The sequence below is a fragment of the Tenrec ecaudatus genome, chromosome Y (genome assembly GCF_050624435.1).
Source record: "Tenrec ecaudatus isolate mTenEca1 chromosome Y, mTenEca1.hap1, whole genome shotgun sequence".
Taxonomy (NCBI): domain Eukaryota; kingdom Metazoa; phylum Chordata; class Mammalia; order Afrosoricida; family Tenrecidae; genus Tenrec; species Tenrec ecaudatus.
This window is the reverse complement of record NC_134549.1, coordinates 553,267-579,185: the sequence shown is the minus strand read 5'-3', so window position 1 is coordinate 579,185 and position 25,919 is coordinate 553,267. Positions and strand designations below refer to the sequence as shown.

The window sequence follows — 25,919 nt, the reverse complement described above, 5'->3', positions numbered from 1 at the left end:
ATGGCCACCCATTCCACGTCCATCCTGTGGTGCCCGGATTATGTGCATGAGGCTGAGCAGCGCAGGCAGCGTGATAGCAGCCACACCTTCTTCCACTGGTTCTCTTCTGACCATTGCTCAGGGTATAATCGCATTGCTGAGGTGGGTCGCTCTAGGTACCTTTGGAAATGGGACTGGTGTGTCCACAGCTCCTCGGCCTTTGGAAGCTGCTCACTTAACCTGGCATGAACTGTCTTGTGGCCCTGTCAGATCATCATTGACGACCTCTGGCTGAATCCCCTGTGCTACTACCTGAGAGAGTAGAAGGCGGGAGAGGAAACAGGTGAGGAGCCTGTTCAGGCAGAGGATTGCCGTGTGCCCTGTCCGGTGTCTGGGGTCATTCATTGCTCCAGGAGACAAAAAGCTCTTCATAAGCGGACAGGGCTTAGCAGGTCCTGGGTGACTATGGTGACTACAAAGAGGTGACCCTTTTTAAAAGTTCACCTCCTTGAGAATTTTTCCTGTGCCCCAAAGTAAACAAAAACCCTAGAGCAACCCCAGGGGAGAGGATAGAACTGCTCACTTGAGTTCACCAGACTGTCAGTGTCGTGATAGGAGAAACCCCAGAGCCCCATTTGCCTCTTTCTTGGAGGATGGTAGTTTGTTGTGATGCCTCTGCACTTAGCAGCCCAAAGAAAAACCACTATACCATCAGAGCCTCAACCCTGGCCATATAGATCATCCACCCTCTTCTGAACTACATTCCCATGGCTTTCAATCCTGAAGTTGAGAGCTGTGTGTAGTTTGATTTACCCAGTTGTGCATACCCTATATATCTCCTGTATCCCCAAACCCTAGTAGAGCATCATCTTTGAGAGTACTCTTTCTACCAGATTGTTGGAAAGAGCAGTGGTGGTCAAATTGAAAAAGGTGGGGGAGAAAGTATTCCCTAGCTGACACTGATGACATTTGTTTACCTGGTCTCAGTGCCTCTCTTTACAAATCACTTGCTCAAATGAATCTCTCTCTGTGTTTATATCTGTTTTCCATGGTCTCCAGCTGCTGAGCACACACAGTGAGCACCAGATGGGACCATAAAGGAGAATGTCAATGGCAAATTCAAAGAAGCTGTATTCAGAATATTCCCCCTTGTAGAGCGGGGAGGCATGATGGAGCAAGAATGCAAGAGCCCAAGATCTAGTATGAGATGATTCTAGACTCTGAATGAAATGACTGGACACAATAAAAGGCCATGTTTCTTCCACAGATTGGTAACTCATAAATAAAGGAAACCATGCTCTTGAACTTGTGAACTCCATCCTTGGAAAGACCTCAGTGGATGATATGAGAAGAGGGACAATTGTGTTGAGTCATAGGATTTCATGAGAGTTTGGACTCTTTTTAAGGGTAATGCCAACTAGAGGAACAGGATAGGAGAGAGCTGGGGGACATACTGGGAGCTTTCCCCTATGAGTTGCACTGTGTGATTTTCTTCCCCATCAAGGGGAAGACAAAGCCAAGGATCTTTCACAACCTCCGGTGCCTCACAGTCAGGTAGATTCTCAGAGCCCAGATCTGTGACATTCTGCTTAACCCAACCTCTCTGGGTCTGTATTTATGAGGTTCTCTAGGCATCCTCTTTACTAATTAGGGTTATTGGGGCATAATCTTTATGAATGAAGGTTCTGTGTGCATTATCTTTAAGAATAGTGTTTGCCTGGCCATCATCTTAATGAATAACATTTTGAGCATCTTTGAAATATGTTAGGGTTCTCTGGGAATCATCTTCATTAATTAGTGTTCTCTGGGTGTGATCCTTAGGAATGAAGGTTCTCCCATCATCATCTATATGAATTGTGTTTCTCTGGGCATCATCATTTTAAATGTGTTTCACTGGGCTTCATCTTTATAAATGGGGTTCTTTGAACATCATCTTTAGGAATGAAGGTGCTCCGCACATGAACCTGACTAATGAAGGTTCATTAGTATTTATGTATAAAGCATTATGGGAATTCATCTCTAAGAATGGATTTCTCTGGAATTATCTTTAAAGTTGGGTGTTTTCTTGCATCATCTTCATCAATGGGGTTCTTTTTGAATCATGTTTAAAATGGGGTTCTCTGAGTGAGGTATTTACTAAGTAGGGGTTTGAAGTGTCATCTTTAAGATGATGATTTTCTTGGCAACATCATTATGAATGGAGTTTTTCTAGCTATAATAATTATGAATAAGATTTATCTGGGCTTCATTTTTAAGAATGGGTCTGTATGTACAATATCCTTTAAATGGTGTTTATTTCAGCATCAACTTTATGAATGGGGGTTTCTCTGGGGGTCATCTTATAAATGAGGGTTCTCTGGGTGTCATCTTTAAGAATTGATGTTCTCTGAACATCATCTATATGAATGCCATTTCTCTGCACATTGAGTTTAGGAAAGGGGTTTCTATGGGTATCCTACTGACTAGGGTTCTCTGGGTGTCATCTTATGAATGAGAGTTCCATGACATCATCCTTATGAATTGGATTTCTCTGGGTAAAACATTGTGAATGAGGTTACATGGAGCATCACTTTTATGAATGAGCTTTCTCTAGGCATCATTTTATGAATGCAGGTTCTCTGGGCATCATGATAACAAGGTTCTCTGCACATCAATTGTATGTAAGTTGCTCTCTGGGCATTGTTGTCACGAATGAAGGTTTTCTGGGCATCATGCATATGAATGTAGGTTCTCTGAGCATCTTCATCATGAATGTGGTTATTCTGGGCTTCACCTTTTTGAATGATGATTACATCAGGTCATCTTTATGAAGTAGAGTTTCAGGTCATCATGTTTATGACAGAGTGTTTTCTGGGATTATCTTTTAGAATGATGGCTCTCAGTGCATCATCTTTAAGAATTTTGTTGCTCTGGTGGTTCTTATTAATCACTTTTACTAATGGAGTTTCTCTGGGCATCCTCGTGATGATATATTAGGATTGTATAGGTATCATCCCTAAGAATGAGTGTCCTTGAGGCATCATCTTTATGAATGAGAATACTCTGGATAACTTCTTTTTTGAATGGAATTTCTCAGGGCATCATCTTTATGAAGGGCTTTTTCTGGGGATCATGTTTAGAAATGAAAGACTTGGGTGTCATCTTCACCAATGACCACTCTCTGGTCATGCACTTTATGAATGAGCTAACTCTCTGCATCATCCTTGAGAATGCGGTTTCACTGGGTATAATCTTTGGTACTGGTTTTATCTGGGGATCGTGTTTATTAATTGGAATTCTCTGAGCAATATCTGTATTAATTAGGGATCACTGTGTGCCATCTTTAAGGATAGGTTGTTTCTAGGCATCATCTTTACAATGTTGATTCTCTGGGGTCATCATTACAAATGAGGGTTCTCTGGTAGTCAGCAATAAAAATCAGGGTTCTCTGGACATCATCTTTATGAATGAGGGTTTTCTGGATGTCATCTTTATAAAAGGGGTTCTTTTGGTTTCACTTTTATAAATGAAGATTCTCTGGTTATCATCCTGAAGAATGAGCATTATCAGGGAAACATTTTTTTTTATAAATTATCGTTCTCTGTCTGTCATCTTTATGAATGAGGGTTGTCTGACCATCATCTTTTCTAATTATAGTTCTCTTTGCATCATCTTTAAGAATTGGAATTCTTGGGCCATCTCCTTTATGCATCAGGTTTCTCTGGGCATTATTGTTAGAAATCAGTGTCCTCCAAGCATCATCCTTATGAATGAGGATTATCTTGTAATCATCTTTAATAAGGAGGGCTCTCAGAGTATCGTCTTTCCAAATTACCTTTCCATGGGTGTCATCTTAATGAATAAAGGTTCTCAGTGAATCATTCACTGGGCATGACCTTTTTTGAATAAAGTTTCTCTAGGCTTAATCCTTACCAATGTGGTTCTCAAGATCACATGTTCATGAATGGGGTTTTACTGGGCATCATCTTTATGATTTGGGTGCACTTACATCATATTTGTGAATGATGGATGGTTCTCTGCACATCATCTTTAAGACTTGTTTTTCTCTGGGCTTCATATTTAAATCTGCTTTTCTCTAGCATCATCTTCATGAATAGTTTTCTCTGGGCATCATCTTCATGAAGTAGGATTTTCTGTGTGTTCTCTTTATTAAGGAGTATTTGATGGTTGTTATCATTATAAATGAGGTATACCTGGGAGACTTTATTAAGCATGGAGAGTCTCGGGCATCATCTTTATGAATGCAGTTTTTGTGGAAATAAACTTTATGAATGGGGGTCTCTGGGTGTCACCCTAAGAATCAGGGATCTTTTGCCATCATCTTCATGATTCATGGAGATATTTTAGCACTCTCTGAATGAATGTGAGTTGTCTGGGCCTCATATTTATGAATGAGGTATATCTGGACATCATCCCTCTGAATGAACATTCTCTGGGCATCTTCATTATGAATGGAGGTTCTCAGGGCATCATCTCTCTGAGGGATCTTTTTCTGGGCATCCTGCTGTTGAATTCAAGTTCTATGGGTGGAATCTTTACGAATGACAATTCTCTGGTTGTCATCTTTATGAATGATTTTTCTCTGGACATCATCCATAAGAATGTGATTTACCTAGGCATAATCTTTAAGATTTAGGTTTCTCTGGTTGTAATCTTTACTCATACAGGTCCTCAGGTAGTGTTCTCTGGAAAACATCTTTATGAATTATGGTCCTCTGGGTGTCCTTTTTCTGTAGGCATCATCTTTATGAATGATAGTTCTCTGGCCAATATTTTTGGATTAAGTTTTCTCTGAGCATCACCTTAATGAATGATGGTTCTAAATGACTCATTTTTATCAGTGAAGGTTTTTTGGGATTCATCATTATGAAGATGCCTTCTCTAGAAGTCCTCTTTGAGAATGAGGTTGTCTTGCCATTATTGTTATGAATGTGGATTCTCTGTAATCATCTTTATGAAGGAGGGTTCCTGGGCATCTTCTTACTAAATGGATTCTCCTGCATCATAGTTACAAATGTGCCTTTTCTGGTTGTCGTTTTTTACTATCGAGGGTTTTCTTTGCCTCATCTTTAAGAATGGCTTTCTCTGGGTATCTATTTTAAGTATTAGGTTTCTCTGGACACCATCTTTATGAGTGATGTTTTTCAAAGAAACCTTTTTTATGAATTGATGTTCTCTGGGCATCATCTTAACAAAAGAAGGTTCTCTGGGCATCATCTTTCAGAATTACTTTTCTCTGGGCATCATCTTAAAGCATTAGGCTGTCAGTGAATCGTTTTTATAAATGTAGGTCATCTGAGCATCACCTTTAGGAATTGTTTTTCTCAGAGTTTAATCTTGAATACGGGATTCCTGTGAACTTCATCTTTAAGTAGGGGTTTGTCTGGCACCATCTTCATGAACACGGTTTCTGTGGTCATCATTTTTATGAATGGGGTTCTCTGGGCTTCATCCTTGCAAAGAGGGATCTCTAATATGATCTCTAAGAATCAGGATTCTATGTGCATCATTGTCATGAATCGTGCCTTATTTTTATGTTTTGGGTTCTGTGGAATCATCTATATTAATTATGATTTTCTGTACATTAACTTTTCAAATGTGGGTTTTCTTGGCATCATCCTTAAAAGTGAGTGGCCTTTTTATGAATGGAAGTTCTTGGGTCATCATCTGTTTGAATGGGGCTTCTGTGGGCATCATCTTTTTGAATGGGGCTTTCTGGAGTCATCCTTGTGAAGGAGAGATCTCTGCTGTCACTTATAAGCAGGGTTCTCTGTGAATCATTGTCATGAATTATGGTTTTCTTTGTCTTTTCTCTATGAAGGCGACATCTTTGTGAAAGGGGCATATTTGGGGATCATCTTCCTGAATGAGGTTTTTCTCAGCATCTTCTTTATGAATGGAATTTCCCATGGTATCATCTCTATGAATGGGGTTTCTCTGTGCATCATGTTAATGAATGAAATTTCTCTGGGCATCATCTTTAAAGTGATGGTCCTATGGTCATCATCTTTGCTAATGAGTTTTCTGTGGGCATTGCCCTTAAAAATATGGTTTCACTGGGCATATTTTTAAAGAATTGGGTGTCTCTGGCCATCATCTTAAGAAAGCTGGTCCTCAGGTAAATATTTTTAGGAATGGAGGTTCTCAGGGTCTGATTTGTAATAAAAAATTTCCCACAGTAACACTAATTTATTCTAACATTCTTATGTACATTATTGGTACTCTTTTGCCCTTTAAAAAATAATTTTATTGGGGCTCGCACAACTCTTAACATGATCCATCCATCAATTGTGTCAAACACATTTGTACATTTGTTGCCATCATTGTTCTCAAAATATTTTTTTTCTACTTGAACCCCTGGTACCAGCTCATTATTTTTTACCCTCCCTCCCTGTCACGCACTCCCTCATGAACCCTTGGTCATTTGGAAATTATTATTATTTTGTCATATTTATACTGTCCACCATTTCCCTTCACCCACTTTTCCTCACTCTGTCCACCAAAGAGGTGGTTATATGTAGATCCTTGTAATAGGCTCCCCCTTTCTACCCCACCTTCCCTCCACCCTCCTGGTATCGCCACTCTCACCACTGGTCCTGGAGGGATCATCTGTCTTGCATTCCCTGTGTTTCCAGTTCCTATCTGTACCAGTGTACATTAAGACCCAGGTGCTATTGGCAAGAGCTTTTTTGAATGGAGTTTTTCTGAGCTTCATCTCTAACTATGGGGTTATTCAGACTACATGTTCATGAATGGGGTTCTCTGGGCATCATCTTTATGAATGAGGGATCTCTGGGTGTCAACCCTAAAATCTGTGTTCTTCCATCTTCATCTTCATGCATTATGGTTTTCCGTGCATTATCCTTAAGAATGAAAGTTCTCAGCATGACTCCTTTTTTGCATTAATTTTCTGTTCTTCTGTTAACATCATAAGACAATACCCAGGAGGCCATAGGTGCAGACTGGAAGAAGGAAGGTACTGAGACAGGATTGGGGATTGTGGGCAGATGGGCCCCTTTTTTTTACAGCTCACTTGTACCTTCAGCTTCTGCTTCACCTGGATCGCATTTGTACCACTTGCATTTGAAAATCAAGTGTTGATGGGCACATCCAACTTTATGACTCTGTTTTTATGTTGGACCGTGTTCTCTAGAGAATCAAAACCAGGATAATAATAATTATATATAGTATATTTAGATAGAAACCATAAGAAAAAAACAGATAATTAATCTACAAAGCAGTACAAATGGCTCAGTGCAACTCACTTCTGTGAGACAGCTAATGCACTCATAGTCCTTCAAGTTTTGATGGTCCCCAGGTTGTTCTCTGTAGAGAAATTCAGGCTATCCAGCCACAAGCAGCAAACAACAAGGCAGGTCACCAAGAGGCAGCCAAATGTTCGGGTCTCACAGTCCCCAGCTTAAGACATATATATTCCAGTAGGGTGGGAAGCACAGAACATGTAAGGCAGCCCCACACTGGTTCAGTCATCAAAGAACAAGAGACAAGAAAGGTGAGGGTCACCGAGCCATTTATCTCTATGACCTTCAACTAGTACATGTGTCCATTGGCCAGGTTGGTATAAACCTACCCATCACAGTCTCCATTCATAAAGATGATGCTCAGAGAACATTCAATAGGAAAGATGATGCCGAGATAACCTTTTTCTTCTTCTTAAATATGACAACTAGAGAAGCCTATTCAGAAAGAAGATGCTCAGAGAACCTCCATTCTTACAGATGGCACCCAGAGGACCCTCCTTGATAAAGTTGATGCCCTGAGAACAGCATTCATAATGATGAAGATCAGAGGCCCTCCATTCAGACAGATGATAACAAATCCTTCATTTGTAAAGTTAACTCCCAAGGAACCATAATTGATATATTTGATTCCCATAGAACCCTCATTCATATAGATGCCGCCCAGAGCAACCTCTGTCATGGTAATGGTACTTCATGACATTGGATAAATTACTTGATGTTTTTAGGCCTTTTCATTACTCTTAAAATTCAGGGAGATTGAGTAGGCGAGCCTGTGGAAATTGTGTGACAGATGAGTTCTCTGCTCAGAATAAGTGTCACTTGGTCAGCCCCAAATCCTGCCTGATGCGTCGGATACGTACGTTTATAACAGGACCCCGTCCGTCACTCCTGCGCCAAGAGAGCCAGTGGGCGGGTCAAGCAGTGACAACAACCATTGGCTCTTGAGGTTCGCAGCTGTGACGTCACCGCTGACGCCAAGCTGACTCACGCTGATTTCCATAGGGCAAGGCGGTCACAAGCACGCATTTTGGTGCGTCACACGGCGAGTGGAGCTCCTCTATTGCCAAGGCTCTGTTTCAGAAACTACTAAGGTCGCCCAGGAAGGAGCTGTGGAAGCTGCGACACTGCCTAGCCATTCCTAAAAATAAGGGTAATGCGGCTGCAGTTGACCAGCCATTCCCCCAGCCCCTGCGGGGTTGTACTCGCTCCCTCCTGTGGCTGAGCAGGAACTAACCTATTCCGCCCTCCGAACGCGCCTCTGAAATTTGAAGAGGACTTAGGAAGCTATCCTTGTCTCTCCTCATGGTACTTCGGGAGCAGGCTGCATTTTTTATCCGGCCTACAGCAGGCTGGTGGTGCCCCCTGATTCGCGGCACACTGCCCTGGAACTTGGCGTCTTCCGTGAGCACCTGTAGGGGAACCTCAGGCTCTTGGCCCACAGGGCATGGAGTTAATCCTTGGCAGGTGTGGGTAACTTACAAAGCTAACTATTGCAGTTGCCATTGGTTACTTCCTGCATCGTATTCTTTTATTTATAGTAAATTATTCAGTAGTGTTGAGAGTGTTCTTAATCCAAGATAGGAATAACTATGGATTCGCTATTGATTCCTACTTCATTACTTCCAGAAATCTTAAAAGATCATCCTCATATTGAGAGCAAAGGTATTCCCAGACCTGTGGAAGTAAGAGTATTTGGGGAAAGTTGGTCTCATGTTTTCGATAGTAGATGGCGACATAGTGTTCTAAACTTGCCGAGTCAGAACCTGCCTTATATAACTCCTTAAACACAGGTGTGATTCTTGCCTTTGGAGCCTCACTAAAGTCTTTAAAACGTCCGGTATGTTTAATGGCTTCATATAGCCTTTTTCTAGGGATCTAAAAATACCTTAGATACTGAATCTGTGAGCGCCAAGAAATTATAAAAGCCATCCCGACCTTAACCTTGTCCCGAGCAATTTTGCAAGGGCAATGTCCCTGCAGGAAGAGAAATTAGGTGTACTCAAAATTAGGTGTACTCAAGAAATTAATGCCTGATTTTTTTTCCAGTTTTATAGTTTTTATTATTTTTTTAATTTCCTGAGGGAAATAAAATAAATGGGCTTCCAGTGAGGGATATTCACAATAAGACCAGTTGTTAAAGTTAAATAATTGAATATTGAGTCTGGGAATACTGCTTTCCTAATTTCTGATTTCTTTTTTTTCATTAATAAATCTTTTTATTGGGGCTCATACAACTCTTATCACAATCCATACATTTATCAATTGAGCAAAGCACCCTTATACATTCGTTGCACTCATCATTCTCAAAATTCACCTTCCACTTGGGTTCCTGGAATCAGCTCGGTTCCCCTCCACCTCCCTCCCCCTTTCTCCCCGCTCTCCCCTTCCCCCTGGTGACTCTAATACACATTTTAACTAACGTCTTGGTGTTTAACTTTATGGGCCACTGAAAGGTATATTCTTTCATATTCCCTTTGGAAAAGACTGGTTTCAATTCTGGACAGGAATCAAATTTAATGCCAAAGTGCTCCCTCCTTTCATGAGTTATTTCATAGAAAAGCACACTAAGATAAAGAACCCAACTGAACTTGACTTCCTTTTCTTTCTGTTATTGAATGGCAGTAGTGTGTTCCACCAACCCTGTGATTGGAGTATTCAGTTATAAAAGGGAAGTTGGTCTTTGGTTATAAACTATAAAAATATGAGTATGATTTCACAACATTAACATAAGTTAAAGGGAAACAAACAGAATAACAAGATTAAGTGTGTTTCTTATTTGCTTGTGGTATACCTATTCAAACACCTATGGAAATGCAAAATCCTTAATGTAGACATTTTCCTGTTCATTGGTTATAATTTATAAAAGAAACAAGTGCTTCATTTCTGAAAAACTGTCAACATTGAGCATAGCCAGAATAGTAGCTATGCAAACATTAAAATGTTGGTGTACACCTATACTCTGGACTATAATGTTGTGAGTTCAAAAGAACTTCATGGCAATGGGTTTGCTACACATAATTAGTTAACAATTTACCTGTTTTAATCAATTAGGTAAGGGAGGTAAAAACAGGCACAGAGGTAAGAATGAGAATGAATCCAAAAAAAGAGAGTTGGTGTTTAAAGAAGATGGGCAAGGTAAGAAAGGTTTGTTTTGGGGGTTTTAAAGTTGCTTTTGGTGGTTAAATGCAAACTGGATCCTTATGATAATGTTGAGCAGTAGTTTCGTGTTTCCATTTTTTCTTATTTATTACCCTGCATTTCTCTAGAGGTTGTCTTTATGTAATCATTTCTTTGGTATTCTCAGTTTAGGATAGATGATTCATTCACTGGCAGATTAGGAAATACAGGTAGAAACTAGAAAATTTCACACTTGTCTACTTTTTTTTGCTGTAAGTAGTGCTATATGCAGTAGAGTCTTGGTGTCACAATGAAAATTAGTGTCTCAAAACCACTAGCCATTCTACAGAATATAGAAAATTTGACTGGTTCCTATAAGGATTGTAGCTTTGGAAAGTGCTAGAATTTTTCTTATCATCAAAGAAATTTTACTGGGTACTGTTGATGTAACAGGTACACTGTTTTGAAATTTCCCCAATTGGCTGAAATATTAACATTTTTGACAAAATGTAAGTTTCTATATAAAATTTTAGTATTAATTTATGTCATATTTATAGCCACTAAGAAATATTGCAAAATATGTTTGGGATGAAAATAATTACTTGTAAGTCATTGTCATTCTCACTTGCATCAGTAGGTAACTATTTTGGGGGTAAATTTTCCCATTTTTATTGTTGTTTTCTGGAAGCTAAAAAGGTATTTGTGATAAGAAAGTCCCACTTGGGACTAAAAGGGATTCACTTCTTTTTATCAGTCCCACATTGTAGCAATTTAACTTATCTATGTAATTGGTAGATATTCTCTTTGAAGTTACAAACATTAGTGATTTGAGCAGCTAGTGTAACAGAAGAATCAGGCAACTCAGGCAGCTTTTTAAATTAAATTTTGGCATTTTACCTATAAACAGTGTCCATGACTTACATTCATAAAACATAACAGACTTTTTGATTAGTCATCAAGTCTCTTAAAGAAGATATTATTAATAATTAAGTTGTCCTTCTAGTACCTCTAAAGATTCAATATATATATTTGAATATATATTTTATGGGTGAATAAGCTATTTTGATGTCCACAGTAAAGCATGGAATCATGAAAAGAATAAAATCGTCAGTCCACTCAAGTGTTTATTCAAAGGAACAACAGCCAGCCTGTCATGGTAGTGGTACTTAATAACATTGGATAAATTGCTTCATGTCTGTAGACCTTTTCATTACTCAAAAATTCGGTGAGTTTCAGTAGGAGAGCCTGTAGAAATTGAGTTCTCTGCTTACAATATGTGTCACCTGGAAGCAAGATAGCTCTCAGAATATTTCAGCATTTCACTTGTTAAGCTGTGTGTGTGTGTGTGTGTGTGTGTGTGAATATATATAAATGTATGTAATATGCATGTATAAATTTTGGTCAGAATTTGGTTTAAAATTTATATGAATTGTATGTTGGTTAATTGTTCCATTGTTTCACAAAAATTTGACAGTGTCTCACTCTATTTTTGTCACTTAGAGTATGCTCAAGTAATGAAAATGTTGGGAAATGGATGATTAGAAGCGATGTGTTTTGATGGTGTAAAAAGGTTATGTCATATTAGAGGGAAATTGAGGAAAAAGGTAGGTATGGAAATTAGTTTAAATTAACCTAATTTTTAATAGTTCCTCTTTGATTTATCTTGGCCTAAATATTTTTGTGCATTCCCAAAATACTTATAAAGAGAAGTGGTTCATCTTTTCATAAAACAGGATCCTTTGTGAAGATTCGTTCATAAGTTGTTTGTTTCACTGACATTGTCATCCTCCCAGGGTGTTTAACTTGAACCCCAAATGAGTAAATAATTAGACTCAACCAATCTATAAAACAACCTGAATTCTGAGTAAATAGTTAGTTAAACCCGCCAACCCTACCCCAAGAAAAAAAAAACCTGGGGAACCCTATCCAGGGTGGATGATACCTTCAGGACCAAGGGTGTGAGGGGCGATGCTGGGAGAGTGTAGGGTGAGTGGGTTGGAATGGGGAAACTGATTACAAGGATCCACATGTGACCTCCTCCCTGGGAGAGGGATGGCAGAGAAGGGGGGAAGGGAGACTCTGGATAGGGCAAGATATGACAAAATAACAATGTATAAATTACCAAGGGCACATGAGGGAGGGAGGAGCGGAGAGGGAAGGGGGAAACAAAAAAGAGGACCTGATGCAAAGGGCTTAAGTGGAGAGCAAATGCTTTGAGAATGATTGGGGCAGGGAATGTGTGGATGTGCTTTATACAATTGATGTATGTATATGTATGGATTGTGATAAGAGTTGTATGAGCCACTAATAAAATGTTTGTTTTTTTTTTTTAAAAAAAGCTCTGATGTTTGATGCAATTCATGTTCCCTGATAAGAGTTTGGTTTGGGAGAACAGAATTGGGATGTTTAAATATGGATTGTGTAACATAAAATAATGAATTTCCTGAGTGTAAAAACAGTAGGACTATCTTGACATATAATGATGAATTCCTCATTCCAGTAGGTTATATAGATTCATTCTTTTCCAATTTTATTTTTATTATCTGTTTTCTAGTGTATGAACTAATAGAAGGTTTGAGCTTTTATTTATATAAATGGGTGACTAGATGAGTATGCTTGCATAAATGTCTGGCACTTACTGTACTGGATAATGGAATATTTTATGTATGGCTTATGATTTTAAAACTTACCCGATCAGATAGCCTTTAATGGAATTTGGCAACTTGAGTAGTTTTAAGAAAGTTATTTTATTTATGACCCAAAGTCGATAAAATTTAGAACAAATTAGTGATCTTTATTAATATTACTGTTTTTCTCTACTTCTTAATAGATACTCCACTCACAGTGAGTGATAATGCATGCATACTTAGTTTAGTATTGCTCTTTATTTTATTTTAAATAAAATGTGCCATAAATTTGTTTTATAGGTTTGGATAAATGCTTTATACCATTGATGTATGTATATGTATGGATTGTGATAAGAGTTGTATGAGCCCCTAATAAAATGTAAAAAAATAAATTAATTAATTAATTAAAAAAAATACTTCAGACATTATATTGATTGGTCTAAAAGACTGTCAGGTAAAAATTACAGTTAAATTTACATTTCATGGTTGTATTTAGTAAGTTATCAATACGTGAGTATACGTAGAAGTATATTTGATCAGTTACAGTCAGTATGCCTTCTCATTATTTTGTAATGTCTGTATTAAATTGTGTTCAAGACTAAGTTTCTTGGATGCTTCTGTTAAGTATTTGGCTCCTAATGGAGAGATTGGCAGTACAAATCTACTTAGAGCCATCTTCACAAAAGACCTCATGAACTACTTGGTTTGGGGAGGGGGCGTGGCATGAGATTGCAACTGGGAATCCTATGGAGTAAAAGTCTACTCTGACACAGAAGATGTTGTTAGGAGATATAATGATCTTGAATGTAAGTGATAAAGAATTTTATTTTGTTGTTCAAGATTATGATATTTTTATTATTTTAATAATTCCCACTCTTGGACAACAGTATTTTGTGGGACTATTTTTGAAAAAATTGGTCAATATTGCAATTTTTTCCTTTGATTAAATTTGATATAAAATGTGTAGCAAACTCTTAAGATTTAGCATAAGACATTCAAAAAAGGCCAGTTCTGTTTTGGTGTTATACTTGGTATTCTAGGGAGTTGAGACCCAAGTGGCAGTGAGTTTATTTTATGCAAGTTGTCGTTTTTGCTGACTTCGAATAAAGAAAGCAAAAAAGTAGTTATTTTTTGTTGTTTTCATGGACTTAAATTACTTATTTTTAATATGTAAAGAGTTTTCTAAAACATGCTTATACAAATGTATAGTGGTATACAGCCCATGGTTTCTTTGTTTTGTTATAGCTTATATTCTGTTGTTAAAAACTGGACATTGCAAATAAGATTCTGACCTGTGGAAATCAAGTTCATTTTCTTCAGAAGTTTTGGATGTTGTGCTTATTTAGTGACTTTTCTGGAATAGTTTGTTGTAGTCTGGTCATGGTTGAGCCACATTTTCCATTACTGCCTAAACCCTGTAAGTCCATTACCTTTGCAGGAGTATTGTACATACTTCCAGTATTCCAATAGGGAGTTTTAATATTTTCATTAACCTCAAGGTCAAGCCAATAGTGAAAATTTAGGGCCTGAACCATAAAATCACCCATAGACATAAATATGGAATTCTGCATTTGCCAGGAATGTTGATACTTTGAAAGCACTTTAAAGCACTTTATTCCTCAGCTATTAAATTTCCCATCCAGTTATGACCAGTTCTAAGAGCTGTAAAATTAAACAGTTTGCACTCATTTATTTTTTCTGTAAAATGAAAACCTCAGTGCGTCCAGTTAGTAGTGAGTGCATATTAGTGGGTTATAGTGGTAATTGCACATTGATCAACAGATCAAAACCACTAGTTCCTCCAAGGGAGAAAGACAAAGCTTTCTTCTCCTGTAAAGAGTTCATCTTCAGAAACTCATACGGGCAACTAGCATTATGAGAGGGTTTTTGTGAGGCAGAATTGGCTCAATGGTTGGGAGATTGACTTTTTGGTTTTTAACTCTGAGTCAGGTCTAGTGAAGATAAACCCTGAAAGTAGAATTTATTCTTAATGAACTCCAGACATTTCTTTTTGGTTATATCCTTTAGAACCTCTTGCTTATCTTCTCTCTGCCTGTGATTTTGAGGTGTTTATTTTCATAACTACCTGAAGAACGGGGAGAGGAGAATACAGATATGACTAATTAAGTCAACAAAAAGTTCACTGTACTTACTGAAATTCAAACTTAAAAGAAAAACTCCTTTCATGGTTGTAATAATTTAATTAATTTTAGAATCCTTAAAGACTTGGTTTTGATCATTTTTGCTAGTGCTTTTTTGGAGAGAGTTTTAAGAACTGTTCTGTCTTAGAAACCCACAGGGACAATTGTACCTCACCCTTCATGGTTACTAAAGGTTGTAATTAACTCTGTCAAAGAGGTTATTTTGTTTATATATCTATGGGATAATTGTGCTCTTAACCTCTTTTTATGGACTTTATTATAACCATTGTAATTTTTTCTTTCTTACATTATTGGATAGAAAAAGTGCAGGCTGTGTTTCTATTTTGTTTTAATACTGATTATCTACTTCAGTCTTGAAAACCCAAGAACTATTACATCATTTACAAACACAAATAAAGATTCTGAAAGAGTGTGACAGCCCTAACTAACACTTTGATTCTTAAGATTTAATTTTGGGCTATATTCTGTATTTTTCTATACTCTATATTTCTATATTCTGCTTCAGAGTGACTCAGACCACCAGGAGCATCTGAAATATGTAAGACATCCTAATAATTACTTTACCAAGAGATTGGCTTTCACCACTCCTGCTTTATTAAAGTGAAATAGGTTGTGTCTTTTAGAATATTGATCACTATTCAATAAGCATCTGTTGGGAAAGGTTAAGAAAAGCAGCAGCACATGTATTGAAATTGTGAGTTTTTCTTTACTTTCAAGGTAATCAGAGAAAAAATGCTATTTTGGAATAATGCATTTTCAAACTAATTTGTCTGTTTTAAGGATAACAAGGCTGATGTAATTTTAAAGTATAATGCAGATGAAGCCAGAAGTTTGAAAGCTTATGGTGAACTTCCAGAGCATGGTAATTGGATTCATTATATTTTTCTGTCACATAATAATGTTATTGGTTATTAGTGTTTAGATCATTGGTTCTCAACCTTCGTAATGTCACGACCCTTTAATTACAGTTCCTCATGTTGTGGTGACACCCAACCATAAAATCATTTTGTTACTACTTCATAACTGTAATTTTGCTGCTGTTATGGATCAGGCAATCCCTGTGAAAGGTTTGTTCGACCCCCAAAATGGTTGCAACCCACTGGTTGAGAATCGCTGGTTTAGGTGAAGGAATTGTTTGTTTCACATGTTTTGGTGAGGGGTTTCTTAGGTGATAAAATCCATACTTGTGCATATATAATGCCCATCGGGGAAATATACCAGTTACTTTTTATTTTGTTTTTTGCTATTTCTTAAAGAGATTGCCAGTTGTCAACTAAACAAAGAAAAATACTAAAATGAAATCTTACAGAAAAAGCTCCTGAGTTCATTTTACAGTAGCATATCACAGGATTTCATAAAATAATTTTTAATGCAAAAGTAATACATTATTGCTACATAAAAGATGAAAAGAAAATACATGGCACAATTTCATCAAACAGGAAATACGTCGCAGGTATATAAAGACCCAAGTGAAAGTATTTACTAGCTTTTAATAAGTGCTAGTAGTTCACTTTCTTTGCCTAGGAATAACTGATTTGGACTAAATCTGCTTTGTTAAGTGTAGCTAACTGTTGATGAGTTGAAGATTAGTTGTTGGCACATGCTCAAACCCTTTATAAAACATATCTGATGTAAAAAGGGCTTCTTGAATTTTCATTGTATAGGGATTGTAATATTGAAGAAATGTGTGAACAAAATATTTGAATGACATGTGAAAGACCAAAAGAAAGTGTAAAGTCACTATCAAAAATAATTGTAGACTTGGAGCCATTTTAGAAGTAACCATGTGATCAAACATAGATGACTAGAAGAAGTCCAAGCTGCACTGTTAGCAATTGTAAAAACGAATTTCCAGTAATTGATGGAATATACCAGTGAATGGATCAATAAATGCAGCAATACTTATTTACCTATGTCAAGAATACTGGCTAGAAGATAATCCTTATTTGTAAAGTCAGGTTACCCAGGAGACGGCAGAAATATAGGGGTTAGGTAATTAATGTAATTCTCCAGTAAAATTTATAATGATAATTCAAAAATAGCTGTTGTAGTATACTGACAGGGAACTGCCAGAAAATCAAGCTAGAATCAGAAGACATGGAATGAGATATAACAATTGCTGATGTTATGTGGATATTGGCCAAGAACAGCGAATACCTTAAAGAAGTTTGTTGGTCTTTTATGGACGCTATAAAGCTTGTGATACAAACAAAAATGATGGATAACATGAAGAAATTCCGGAGTACCAACACAGCTCATGTTTAACCTGCCATGAACCAAGAGTTCATGAACAGAATAAGAATGTCCTGAATGAATCAGAAAAAAATGTGTCAAAGGAATACTATCGTCTCCTTAGAGGACTGGGTTAATGTAAGTGGACAGTCTAGAGATTGGATACCCCAAATTGGGCATGGACACAGGCATCAATCTGTGTTCATAGGATTATAGGATTAAGGTGAAGGTGTTCCTTGACTACAATTGTATGGCATAGGATGTTTTTGTTTTGTTCACACATAGAATGTTGTGTTTAAGTGAGGGTGGTACATTTTTGAATTGTATTCATCTTAGTTTTATCCTGTTCGGAAAAGATATGATTTCATTAGTGTTTGTTTGAAAATTATATATGGCTGAAGAGTTTGTGTGAAAGTGAAATTGACATGGTGTGGTCTGTGGTACTTACATCATCTGTTGTCAGTGTGAGAGACTTAGTGTGAAGTGGGGAGGTTAGCCTGTCAATAAAGGTCCCAGTTTGATTAGAGGGGAAAAATACAAATAGCTGGCTGGAAATGGACACAAGCTCACTCCCTGTGAGATACTTCTGAGTAGAAGCCAGAGGAAGTTACCCTGAGGCAGTTAGAGTTTTGGAGCTGAAGGAACCACATGGAGACCCCTGCCAGCATTGAGAAGCTCACAACACCAATGGATCCACAAGACTTCCCATCCACGGGCCTGTGATCTTCCTGCATTCAGAATCAGTGCAGATGTTTCCTGAGTGTGAAGAAGATTTTATAGATTGGAATCAAACATATGGGCTAATATCAGAATTAAGGACTTCATCTTGACTGGGCTTGGATGTTTTCTCAATATTCAACTGCGTTTATATATAAAGCTTTCTTTTCTTTTTTCTTAATTATTTTAATGGGGGCTCCTACAACTCATCATAATCTACACATACATCCATTGTGTCAAACACATTTGTGCATTTGTTTCCCTAATCCTCAAAATATTTGCTTACTGCTTGAGCCCTTGGTATCAGTTTCTCATTTTTTCCTCTCCTTCCCCTTCTCCCCTCCCACTTGAACCCTAGACAGTTTATAAATTATTATTATTTTGTCATATCTTACACTGCTTGATGTCTCCCATCACCCACTTTTCTGTTGTCCATCTCCCATGAAGGAGATTACATGTAGATCCTTGTAATCTGTTCCCCCTTTCTACACTACCTTCCCTCCACCCTCCTAGTATCACCACTCTACTGGTCCTGTGAGGTACATCTGTCCTCGGTTCCTGGGGTTTCCAGTTCCTACGTGTACCAGTGTACATCATTTGGTTTAGCCAGATTTGTAATTTAGAATTGGGATCATGATAGTGTGGGAAGGAAGCATTTAAGAACTACAGGAAAGTTGTATGTTTCATCATTGCTATCCTGCCCCTGACTGCCTCATCTCTTCCCTGTTACCCTCCTGTAAGGGGATGTCTAGCTTCCCACAATTGGCCTGGTTCCCCACTCCACTCCCCCATCGTTCACAATCATAAGCCTTTTTTTTACCTTTGATGCCTAGTACATGATCCCATCAACATCTTGTGATCACACGGGCTGGTGTGCTAATTCCATGTGGGCTTTCTTTAAAGTTCTTTCTTACACATATGTATCTCCATCAATTTGTTTCTCTAGTCTATGTGAACTAACAGTGTATATTATCTACAATGTAGATGATCTACATAGTGTAGATTATGCCTCAAATTAAAATTCTCAAAACTAGGCCTTGAAGTAATATCATGAGCAATGGAAGTAATGTATAAATTGCCAAGATTTAATTTTATTTGGATCCACAATAAATATCTAGGGGGAACATCAGTGAAGAAATCAGATAGCATTTGTGTTGGTCATATTGGCTTCAAAAGATCTCTACCAGCATTTAAAATCCAAGATGGCTCTTTCAAGACTGGTGTGTTTGACCTGGGCTATCGTATTTACAGGTGCCTCATACATATGTGAAACCTGGATGTACTAAATGCTGAATAAAGAAGATCAAATACTTGATGCATTTGAATTTGGTAACAGTGATAAATCATTTTGTGGGAGCTCTTAAAGAGTATTATAACAATCTATAATACAGTTAGATGCAGTATAATTTTACCGTGCCTACCACCATCAGTTCCAAAACATTTTCTTTCTCCTTGAACTCAATGATATCAACTCCCTTTTATCCCTCCCTCTCCCACCAAACCCTCCAGGTGCCATTATCTTATTATTATTCAGAGTAATAATAATTACTCTTATTGCCGTATCTTACACAATTGAATATATCGGTTCACCTGTAATTCTTTTATTATTTCTTCTTGCGTGGGGTTCTACAGTCATCATTGCTATCAGTTACCCCATTTCCCCAGCCTTCCTTTCTGTACACTCAACAAACCATTGCTCCCGTTACTGTTTCTGAAGTGTTAACAATCTCCAAGGATCATTTTATTACTCAGCCACATTATTTTTGCAGTGCTGCCATGCATTTTACTAGACAATTCACTTTAATATAATCTTGTATATATCGTGAGTATACTTGTTGTATCTTCAGCTAAAATCAATGAAATGGATACCTTTGGTCCTGGAGATGATGATGAAATCCTGTTTGATGATATTGGAGATGACGATGCCAACATTGATGATGTAAGTGTATTCTCACTTGTAAAATATCTACAGAACACTGTTTAGTAATTAAGTTAAGATTATACTTGATATTCATATGTATGTTATATACATTCTAGATATTCAGATTATATACTTGTTAGTCTATTCAGAAACTATTCAAAAACTATTCAAAACTATTCAAAAACTATTCAGAAACTAGTTTTTAATCTTGAAAATATTCCTTGAGAAGATCCCTATTCACTTTCATAATAAATGCAGGGCACTGCACTGTAATTCCCATCTGAAAGACTTGTTAAGATGAGGCCTGCAGGCTGTCGCCAGGGTGCTTAAAATGATTACATTATTTTGTCAGCCGTCACAGAGTTCACACTTGGTTTGGAGTTGATTCCCACTTGTGACCACTTCAGAGTTAAGTTGCTTTTTTCTAGTAATCTAAAATGTGGAGAGTCATAAGAGTTACAAATACCTCACTATTCTTATCCTGTGCTGTGTTTAAGTAAGATTTATCCTGATTATTTTTAGAATATTTTGTTGTCCCTTTTTAAAGGATACTCTTAACTCTCACTGAGGCTTCCTTAATAAAATTACATTTTAGGAGCTGCTTGAATATTTAAATAAAACTAATAACATTGGATGCTTGATTTGATATCATGGTAAAATATTGGAATGCTTACCCTAGTTCTTGGGAAAAGTGCATGCCATGTAATTATCAGGACGTTAGAAAAATATCTGAAAGTCTAAGCTCTGTATCACAAGCTTAACTGGTCAGAAAGATTAACAGAATGAAAGTCTTACATGCCTACCACCAAGATGCCACATATAATTTACTGTAAATGATTTATTATGTATATTCTTAATTGGTCCATTGTGTATTTCCAAACTATTTTGTTTTACTTATGTCATCAGGTAAAACATTAAGAATATACCTCCAGTAGATAAATGCTCTGTAGAGTTTCTAAAGTCTACTACCATTTTGCTATGTACGTTTCAACACTTATTTAAAAATAGAAAATGGATGCTGTTTAGCATCTTTGTCTGGAAGACTGAGCAAGAGGATTCTCATGACTAACCTTAATACTCTGACAATAGAATTAACTATAGCTTCCTGTGTTGTGAATGTAAGATGTAATTTAGGGTAGATCTAAACATTTTGATGGCTCAGGTGTGGTGGAAGTCCTCAGAAAAGTTAGGAACCTAATGAGAACCATCTGCATGACTCTGAAGGCTGCTTTCACATAATAGAATTTAGGCCGAGCATCTCTCTGTAGGGTTAGGCTTATCCTTAGGTTACTTGGGAGTCCAGTTGATGGGGAATCAGGGAAAGAGATGGGACAGACCATAGTTATTAAAGGAAACAGAGCTTTCCTGAATATTTTCTAAGCATTTGTTAGTTTTAGCACCTGAAAACCCTACATTTCCCTCAAGATGCTTCTCCAGATGGCTCACAGTTGTCCTATCCTTTGCATTTATAAGCAAATTGACTCAGACAATTTGATACTTTTAGGAAACTGGAAGGCCCATGAAAATGTACTGGCTCCAGAATATAGTAAATATCATAAAAGGAGGGAGGTGAAGAGATGCTACTTTATTGATAATACTCATAACAAGAAACATTCAGAAAGTGATTAAGGCAGTAGGATAGAATTAAGAAAATACACTTAACATTAAATTCAAGCTCCATTTATTTCTTATATAGTGAAAGGAATTGAAGTATACCTTACATAGAATAGAATGTTGTAATGTAAGAATTATTTCTCATGGAACTGATGTTCTTTTCATTTGCAGATCTAAATTGAGTTCAACGTTTTACGTTCCACTTTTTTTTTAAGATAATTGTTTAATTTTGACCATCCACTCTAAGAAGACCAAGATGCTATTCAACTTAAGTGTATTTTATTAAGATGGAGTGATGTATCTTCAGTGTTTGGGAGTATTTATTACATTTCTTTAAAAGCTAAATGCTTAAACAAACACAGACCCTGGACACTTCTGATTTAGCCTTCGCAAAGCATTAACATCCATTTAAGCATTTTTGTGGTCAAGATCACTAAGTTTAAAATGCATTTTAGAACATAATATAAGATGTCCCAATTCTTTTAATGTTGGAGTACTCACAATGCCAGTTGACTGTGTTTCATTTCATTTTTGTTTTTAACCAAGTATGGAAATACAGAAAAACAGTTTAATGTTGAAAAGGGTGTTATAGGATATGGTTTTCAAACATCACATTTATTCTAAACTATTGTTTTAGATTTTATGTAACTTAAAAACAATGTGTAACATGAAAATTTAATAATGAATTATACAGAGGAAGGCTTTCTCAAAGTTACCTCTAAGCTGAAGGAAGTGCAGAGATCGGTAACTTAAAATGGTGGCTTGTGCTGGAATTGAAGCACCACAGTAGCAAACTGAAGGTTATGCTGTTGAATATTTTTTAGACCCCCCACTCAACAATTTTCTATATAAGTGACCTTGGTTACATTTTTTACACTGTGCTAACCTTCTAGTACCTCTTTTGGTTGATCTTTGTCCATTGTTGTAGTTTCTTGCTCCTTAACTTTCTCATGTTTTTTGCTAATTATTTTATGTAGTTGGCTTTTAAAAGAAATACCCTACTTTGGGACAATGATCATAAAATTTTCAGCAACTCTGTTCTTTAGCTATATGATTAAGTAGGGGATTAACTTATTTCTTTAGTTAATTTATTTGAAAATTCTGGTTGTGATTGTTGGTTGCTTTGTTATCTTTTAAGAAATAATCTCAATAGGTCTTTTTTCTACATTTACCCCAATTCTAACAAGGTCCATCAACTGTGACCCTGACCAGACATGTTGATAGTAGTAGTAGCTGATTGAGTGTTTGGCTTTCTCTCTCTCTTGATTGGGATAAACCGAGACTAACTTTTATCATTCTAGAGTCCATGTTTTCTCCACTTTTCATGTCGCTTATCCATTTGTGGAGAGTTTTATTTTGTTTTATTTGTGCAAACCATATTGAAGTCTATTTTGCGATTTTTTGGTTTGATTTTTCACTAAGTGAAAAGCTATTCTATCTCTAAAGCATGCTGTTAATAGACCTTCATTGAATCCATATTCTCTGATTCTCATAAAATATGCTACACCTCCAGTAAGTATTTTACCTGAAATGCAGGTATTTTACTCTAAAAAACAGTACAGTGGCACAGGCAAAAACTTCAAATGAAAAGAAAGCAGAAAATTTAAATGGATTTTGAAGGAGACCAAATCATGGGGTGCTAAATTTTTAAAAAACATTTTATTAGGGGCTCATACAACTCTTACCACAATACATACATCAATTGTATAGAGCACATCTGTACATTCTTTGCCCTAATTATTTTCTTTTTTTAATTAAATCTTTTTATTGGGGCTCATACAGCTCTTATCACAATCCGTATATACATCAATTGCGCAAAGCACCCTTATACATTCATTGCACTCACCATTCTCATAATTCGTCTTCCACTTGGGTTCCTGGAATCAGCTTGGTTTCCCTTTTTTTCCTCCTCTCCCCCTCCCTCCCATTCCCTCCTTCCCCCTGGTCCCTTGATAGTTTATAAATAATTATTATATCTTATCTTACACTCCCCAGCGTCTCACCCACCTCCCCATTGCCCATCTCCCAGAGGAGGTTACACATAGATCTCCAAGATTGGTTCTCCCTTTCTACACCCCCTTCCTTCCTGGTGTTGCCACTCCTATCGCGGGTGTTGAGGGGTTCGTCTGTCATAGATTCCCTGTGTTTCCAGATCCCTACTGCACCACTGTACATCCTCTGGTATAACCAGGTCCGCAAGGTAGAATTGGGGTCATGATAATTGGGAGGGGAGAAAGTGTTCAGGAACTAGAGGAAGGTTTTGAGTTTCATTGTTGCTACACTGAACCCATTCACATCTCTGGTCCATGGCCACAGGGGATTGATTCCCCAGAGGCTTAATCCAAGTGTATGTCACCTTCACTTATTTTAAAAAATAAAACAGCCTGAAAACAGTCCTACAGGGAGAGCACATGATATCACTTATCTTTATATTTTGACCCATTAACATCTGCCATAATCAACTCCGAAGTGCTCTCTGTCTGATAAAAGCCATTCACATCCCTCACCTATGGTCAGAGGGGCTTCACCAGAGGCTCAATCCACATGTGGATCCTGCAAATGGAATTTGGCCTCCTACTGTCATCCACAGTCTTCTGCAAACCAGGTGTTCACCATTTAAGTTCTGATGCCCCTCCCTGCTCTATATTTGGATTATATTATTTACAATCCTTGGGTCACACAGGCTGGTGCGCTTTCTCCAAGTGAACTTAGTTGATGCTTTCCTTTTAGATGGCTGCTTGTTTGAAAACGAGCCTTTAAATCCCCCAAATGCTTTTCTTGCTGATAACCAAACACCATCTAGTTTCTTTCCTACACTCTGCTATAGCACTCATAGCTAAAGGGATCTCTGCATGAGGTCCTCCAGCTTCCAGGCCCCTGCCCTAAGAACTAATATTTCTTTGATTGGGGTTGGAATTAAGTGCAATGTAAGATTCCACTTTTCCAAAACCTCTGGAGCAAAATAGGTAAATGTCCAGAGACAAGTACACAAGAGATTCCTAGGAGTTATGAGTGAGGGGAGTAGGGGGAGTTTGTTGTTAGTGGGAATAGGTTCTGTATTGTGTGATGAAAGAGATAAATATATAGGATACGTTGTAAGGCTGCACAAAAAGAATGGTTTGTGCAAATGATTAATGAACTTGGCTATCAGACAAATTCTGCTAGACCACACAAAGCCTAACTGTTTTAACTGACTTAATGAATCCTGGTTATATTGGTTTTGGTGGTAGGTGCAGTCCAGCCGATTGAGATTCCAACTTCACAAACCTACGTGGCAAAGAAGAAACAAATTCTGCAGGATTTTCTAGGCTGTGGTCATTTGGAAACAAGTTATTTCTCCCACTGACCTGTTGGGAGAATTCAGACTCTTAGTGGATTCCAGCTCACAGGGACACCAGTTATACGGGTTTTCTAAGGCTGTAAATCCATACAGGAGCAGTTGGCTCATCTTTGTTCTGCTGAGAAGCTGGTGAATTTAAAACTTTTAGTTGGCAATCTCAATAGAGCTGCCATGGCTACTGGTTATACATTATATCAGCCTATGCCTCTTACAGAGTAGTGTTGAAATGACTGAGAGTGCTCCCATTTTTATTACAAAACCTTTACAAAGAAGTAATCCTCTAAATGTATGTAATGTTTGACTATTTTTCAGGTGGAAATATGTGGGCTACCTAATGACCAAACAAGTCTGCTTGGGAAGGACAGCCTGAAAGCTCCTTAGACTTCATCTTGCATACTTTGGGCGTGTTGTCAGGAGAGACCAGCCTCAGGAGAACACCATCATGCTTGGTAGAGAGGCAGCAAAAAAAAGAGAATGACCCTGGGCAAATGTTATTATCTCCCTTAACAGAACAACCATTATCTCTCCAATAACAACTTTCTGCTTTTCCCTAACCCTAGTTGCAGGTCACCACTAAAAACCTGGATTCTGCTAGGCAATGTCTGACCTCTGGCAACACAAAGGAGGAGAAGCCAACTCCTCACCAGTCCAATGCCTAGTTCCACTTGGCAGAGGTCAGACATACCTCTGTGCTACCCTACTCTGACCAGAAATTGTCTCTCCCACCAAATGACAGCCCCCACCCCCCGCATCTCACAGACAATTCTCACAATTTTTGGGGTTTATTAGGAAAATCAGTAGGCTATCCCAGATAAGGGCATTGCCACTGGCCCACAGCAACATGTCTCTGCCACCAGCAGCCAAGACACTTTTTACTCCTCAGACTCTGGGCTTCGTGGTCCCTTGGCTCTGCCTCCCTGGGCAGGGAAGCTCACCTGGTACTCTAAT

The 25,919-nt window shown here is 37.7% G+C and overlaps 1 pseudogene; it reads left to right on the top strand.

Annotated features, from left to right (window-relative positions):
- On the top strand, positions 1 to 25,352 carry LOC142435619 (eukaryotic translation initiation factor 1A, X-chromosomal-like; annotated as a pseudogene).
- Positions 25,353 to 25,919: the final 567 nt, after the last annotated feature.